Source organism: Octopus sinensis, linkage group LG11 (assembly GCF_006345805.1).
Source record: "Octopus sinensis linkage group LG11, ASM634580v1, whole genome shotgun sequence".
Taxonomy (NCBI): Eukaryota; Metazoa; Mollusca; class Cephalopoda; order Octopoda; family Octopodidae; genus Octopus; species Octopus sinensis.
Window position 1 is genome coordinate 24,678,957 of NC_043007.1, and position 6,756 is coordinate 24,685,712.

General features: G+C 36.2%; 1 protein-coding gene and 1 long non-coding RNA gene across 3 annotated transcripts in view; both read right to left on the reverse strand.

Annotated features, from left to right (window-relative positions):
• LOC115217286 (dynein heavy chain 12, axonemal-like) overlaps positions 1–6,756 on the reverse strand; it is a 432,620-nt gene that overhangs the window by 46,055 nt on the left and 379,809 nt on the right. The gene's annotated exons all lie outside the window — the stretch shown is intronic.
• LOC118765354 overlaps positions 2,390–6,756 on the reverse strand; it is a 10,257-nt gene continuing 5,890 nt past the window's right edge. Inside the window, exon 3 of the long non-coding RNA XR_005001190.1 lies at positions 2,390–2,501. This is a non-coding gene — a long non-coding RNA (uncharacterized LOC118765354). The remainder of the gene's footprint in view (positions 2,502–6,756) is intronic.

Sequence of the window (6,756 nt, forward strand, 5' to 3'; positions counted from 1 at the left end):
AAATCCCAAACATACTTAGCTAGCTGTGTTGCATTACTGAAGGAAGACAAATCATGTATCATTGTTTAAATTTACCTTCCAACATACTTACAGGGTTTAATGCATAATGATATGTTTTGGTGAAGGTGACTTCTGTCTCATATATAATTGCATCGGAATTGAATGACTAAGGAGCTTGTGTCTACATTTCTGCATGTAAGGTTAGTTTTAAAAAATTTCAATAAGGTTAGTTGTTGATTTGCAAATTATTAAGTTATTCATAGTGTGATAGTACAGCTGTAATTCAGTTTCAGATTATTTCTGCTTGTGCATGAATGATTTATTGGGAAATGCACAATTATTAAGGCCAGAAAGATTTTACCAATACCAAACTTAGTATTTAAGAAAAAAGCGTAAACTGGATAATGCTACAATGTTTCTTTTTATTTTTGGTTGCGTGATAAATATATATGTAATTTCATCTTTTAGTCCACTATCTTCCAGTGTGTCATTGTATTATGAAGCTGCATTATCGAAGATTTCTTTATTCAATGACAGATTAAAGATTTTTCCATTGTTTATCCTAAGCTGCACACGAAACGTGCAGTGACAATGTATGATCAATAATAGATGTCATTTCATGCATATCTCTCACTCAACAATATATATTGTGTAGTCTCAATGAATTTCGTTGAACCCCAAAAAGAAGGGGAAATGCAAATCTCAAAAATGATGATGGTGATGACAACAACAATGGTGATGATGATGATGATTATATATATATATATATATATATATATATGTATATATATATATATATATATATATATATATATACATATACATATATATATATACATATACATATATATATATATATTACATATATATATATACATATGTATATATACATATAAATATACATATATATATATATATATATATGTATATATATATATACATATAAATATACATATATATATACATATATATATATATATATATATATACACATACATGTATCTATATATACATACATATATATATATATATACATAACACACACATATATATATACATACACATACATACATACATATATTTATATATATATATATATGTAGAGGTTTGGAAATTCAGAATAAATTTGTTAGGTGTTAACACACAAAACTCTTGCCCTTGAGTCACTCTGTTCCTTTTGCTAAGTATATATACATATAGAGAGAGAGAGGTGCCAGGATGGCTGTGTGGTAAAAAGCTTGCTTCCCAACCACATGGTTCTGGATTCAGTCCCACTGCATGGCACCTTGGAAAAATGTCTTCTACTAGAGCTTCCAGCCAATGGAAGTCTAGTGAGTGGATTTTGCTAGACAGAAACTGAAAGAAGCCTGTCATGTGTGTGCGTGTTTATGTCTGTGCTTGACAACTGACTTTGGTGTGTTTATGTCCCATAACTTAATGATTCGGCAAAAGAGACCACAGAAATAAGTACTAAGCTTACAAGTCCAGGAGTCAAATGACTGAAACATGTAAAATGTATATATAAATGTCAGATCAGTGTTGAGTGCTACTTGTAATAGGTAACCCAGTACAACCTGTTGCATGTGTGGCATCTTGGTGACTAAACTGGCAATACCACCAAGCTCATTTGGTGGGTAAGGTGGTTTTAGAACAAGTTGCAGTCTACAAAAACAAGACCTGTCAAAGGGCAGATGAACTCCAGAGAGTCAGCAACCATCCCTTACATGATATGCGTATGTGTGAGGACTTAGCAATTCTGGTTTGGCATCCAGACACACACCCTACCAGGGTATGTCAGAGAACTCCAATATAAAGCCTGAGGTATGTTGTTCATTGGGTTTGTGGCAAACATTTGCACCACTTTCTGCTGTCAGCATTTCCCTAAAATGTGGTTGGGCCTAAACCATCCGTCACCACTGAAAAAAATCATCTCTGAGTAATCTAACAGCTTTGATGTTGACTATCAGACCCTTATGCATGGATACAGATATAAGGGTAAGATCTATCATCACTGACTGTACACTGTCCACTTTTTTTTTGTTTTATGTAAAAAGCATCCAGTCTACACTGTAAAGTGGTTGGCATTTGGAAAGGCATCCAGCTGTAAAAATCATGCCAAAACTAACCTTACCTGTGCTAGTGCCATTCAAAAAGCACTGAGTCCACTCTGCAGAGTGGTTGGTGTTAGGAAGGGCATCCAACTGTAAAAACTGCCAAAACAGACACAGTAGCCTGAAGTAGTCTTCTACCTGGCCAGCTCCTGTCAATCGTGCTACCCATGCATGCATGGAAGATGGACATTAAACGATGGTGATATATATAATACAAATAAAGGAAGGACCTCTGATCTGTTTTTTTTTTATGTATAGATTAGTGCTCTGCAACCTTTTTCACTTGTGGTACACTTATATTCTTCTCATAATTCAGCGGTGCACCTGAACTAAAAATGTAACTAAAAGTATAGGGGGAAAAAATTATATCCAGGTTATACTGTGGTATACCTAGCATCATCTCATGGCACCCCACTATGCTGTGACATACCTGCTGTGGAGCACTGGTTTATCATTTTACATTTGTTTTTTTATAATCTGGCATGGGTTGGATGGATTATCATGGACTGAGTTGGCTGTTATTCAAAATTACTGCATCACCTAAAAGAGGGAGTAGAGACTCTGTCTCACTCATACATTCCATTTGGTGTGAGGTGTCTCCTGGTGGGTGCTTTGATATCACTAGTCAATCTACAGAACGTGTAATTGGTGCATATTGTTGTTCCATCAGCACCAGAGAAGTTCCCTTGTTCCCTGGCAAAACCAAAGTGCTTCTCTACCCTATTTTGCCTTTGTTTGTGAAACACTAAACAGATAATGGCCAGGATGCAATGTCATGCAGCGCCAGCACTAGAGATGTTACCTTGTTCCCAGCAAGGCTAGTGAGTCCTCTCTACCCTATGTTACTTCCATCCATTTTACAGAGTGTACTGGGTGCATCATATCATTGTACTAGCATCAGATGTGTTGTCTTTCTGTTTCCCAGCAGAGTCCAATCTATTCTGCACTGTCTTCATGTCTTGGTTCACCAGTATTAGAGGTTGTCTGTCTCATAATATAGTATATACATATGAGAGATGAAACAGAGCCATGGTGATAGTAATGGAAGGGTGACAGAGATGTAAGTTAAGAAACAGAAAGAGAAGGCGGGGGAGGGGGGAGCAATAGACAGCTACATGGTGATTGTTGATAAGGAGATTGAATAGAAGCAGAAAGTTGGGGAAGTATGATAGGGGGAAAGGGGATGATAGAAGAAATAATGGAAGTGGGAGTGCTGGATGTCAGTAATAAGTGAGAGGAGAGGGTAGAGGCAAGGAGAATGGTAGATAGCAATAAAGGATGACAATAAGGATATATATGGTGTGTGTGTATGAGTGTATGTACACACACACACATATATATTATATATAATATATGTGTGTGTGTGTGTATCATATATATATATATATATATGTCTGTATATGCATAAGTGAGTGCAGACACCGAAGCTGTAATAAATTATAATTCAATCAAATCAACATTGAAAAGACTTATTTTTTAAAAATATTTCAACCAGACAGTGAATGGTGGAGGGGGGGTAGAGAATGAGGTATGCATTTAATGAGGTATATATGACAATTACAAATACTGTAGCAATTAGTGAGGGAGATGGGGAAATCAGAAAGAGAGAGACAGAGAGATGGAGCGAGAGGGAAAAAGACAGACAGACAGACAGACAGAGATGGAGATGTATGAGAGATAGAATGATATAAACAGAAAGAAAAGAGAGAGAGAGAGAAAGAAAAATTAAAAAAAGAAAAAGAAGGATACTGGAATATAAAAAGGCGAGGTAGAGAAACAGGAAAGATGAAGATGGGGGTTAATAGTGAAGGAGAAGGAGTGAAAGAGAAAATTTGAGAGAAAAAGAAGAAAAGAAAGACGTAAAGGGAAAGAGAATGTGAGAATAATTAGATACATATATACATACATATAATATGTGTGTATATATCTGCATATGTATGTAAGTGTCTATAAATATATGTATATATATATGTGTGTATATATATATATATATATATATATATATATATATAATATATATATATATATATATAATATATAATATATATATATATGTATATATTATATATATAGTATTTATAAATATGTGCATATATATATATATATACTCATTATATACATACATACGTGTGTATATATATATTATATATAATATATATATTATTATATATATATATATATATATAATGTGTGTATGAGTGTGTGTGTATGTGTGTGTGCATATATATATATATATATATAACGAGAGAGAAAGGGGGAGACAGAGGGAGAGAGGCTGTGTGTATGGACACTTAATACAGTTATTATATATTACATTAATAAATTATATTACCACCACCACCACCACCACTATTGCCAACATCAGCGTCATCATCATAAATACCACCATCACAACTGCCATCCTCATCACCAAAACCAACAACCAACATCATTACTAACACCATCACCACCATATGACCAATACCACCACCACCACCACCACCACCAAGTCAGTATTTATTCTGTGCATTTAACCCTATATAATACAATATGGTAGAATTTGAGGAAGCTTTCGTTGCAGTTGTTTGCAAGTCGAGGGTAAAGGCTTCCTTATCAGATTGACAATTCTCCCTCTGAATCCCAACAAGGATTCAAACCCTTCCACTCGTTAACCTGATACAGAAAATGCATGATGCCATCAACATGCATAATTCTACACTCCACTAACGTCAGCAAACCATTTCCCTGTATTCACTATAATTCATTCATACAACAAAAAAGAAAAGAAAAAAATACTCAAAAATATTTCAGACATGGCTGTGAGTCACATATGACAAAAGTTCAAATATGCTGAAAGGAGAATTGGGCATAAGAGGAATCATATGTAGTGTGTAAGAGAGGAGACTGTACTGGTATATGGTCATGTGACGTGTACACATGAGAACAGCTGTTGTTGTTGTTAAGCAACAAGACGGTAAGGGTGATTAGGTGATGGTAGGGCTTAGGGGCAGGAGACCCCAGACCTTGGAAAAAAAAAACTTTGGTCGTCTTGTTGTAGTCGAGGGCTCTTCATTGACGTCCGACACCACTGGGAGGTGGCCCTCGAAGTCGCTGGAAATGGAGATCTCCTGGTCCAAATTCTTGAACAGCCATGAGAACAGCCGTACAAAAAAGTGCTGATCGTTTAAAGTGGATGGAATTTGTGGAAGAGGGAGACCCAGGAATATATGAGATGATGTAGGGAAGGCTCATCTCAGGATGTTGAGCATCAAGGAAGAGATGGCTATGTGTTGAGATCATTGGTAATTTGCAGTGATTGAGAAAATCCAGAGAATAAAATAAGACCTTGCACAGAGAATGCAAGGTCTTAAAAATATTATGTTTATGCCTATACACTCACTGGGCCTTGCTCTGCACCTAATCTGTCTTCATCAAAACTTCCACTACCTCTTGTAATATCTATCTTCATGTGGAGGCATGTGGCTTAGTGGTTAGGTTGTTGCACTCGTGATTGTAAGATTGTGGTTTCCATTCCTGCACCGGGTGATGTGTTGTGTTCTTGAACAAAACACTTCAGTTCATCTTGCTCCAGTCTAGTCAGCAGTAAAAGGAACAGTGTCCAGTCCAAGGTAGGGAATGTATATATCACAGAATCTAGGAAACTGATCTTATGAGTCTATAGCTCATGAAAGACTTTGATGTTTTTTATGTCATTATTCAGTCTTATTTCAAGATTTCTTGCCAACAGAGAAAGAGCCAGTCTCTATCCTAGATCCAAGGCACCTTCATTGGAATTTCAACACCATCAACAGGGAATGTATGTATGTGTGCAGATTTGTATGTTTTGTTTTATGTATGTATTCTCATGCATATATAGACATGCTCATATATACTTAAATGATAAACTTCTGGAAAGTTTTACAGAGTTTTACAGTTCCATTGATGGCTTGAATCTGCAGTCTTTGAATCAGCTTATTCCTTTCTGGATTAGAGAAGCCTTATTTCTTAAGATTGGTATTTAGGCAGTGCATATGTGTGTGTGTGCACATGCAAGTGCATGTGTACAGAGATGGATAATCATATTACTTTTGCTTTTCTTATCTGGTGTGTGTTGGATGGGTTAATCTCTAACATATATCCTTTCATCACTCTTCTAAATTATAATGCTATTCAGCTGCTGTAATCACACGACAGCAAAATCTGTAAATATTTCATTTCATTTTGTGCTACAAGTTAGCTACCCCATTCCATAGAACCACTTCCTTTTAACATCCATCCTTCATTCTCAATATCATCTCATCTCACTTAATTTTCCTCCATTAATCTCTCCTCCTCTTCTGAGCAACAGCTTAGGACTGCCATTCCTCATCTTTAACACCCTCTTATATCCACTGTCAACACTCCTACATTTGTTCCTTACTCATTGTGGGGGAAGCACTCCGTCGGTTACGACGACGAGGGTTCCGGTTGATCCGATCAACGGAACAGCCTGCTCGTGAAATTAACGTGTAAGTGGCTGAGCACTCCACAGACACGTGTACCTTTAACGTAGTTCTCGGGGATATTCAGCGTGACACAGAGAGTGACAAGGCCGGCTCTTTGAAATACAGGTACAACAGAAACAGGAAGTAAGGGTGAGAGAAAGTTGTGGTGAAAGAGTACAGCA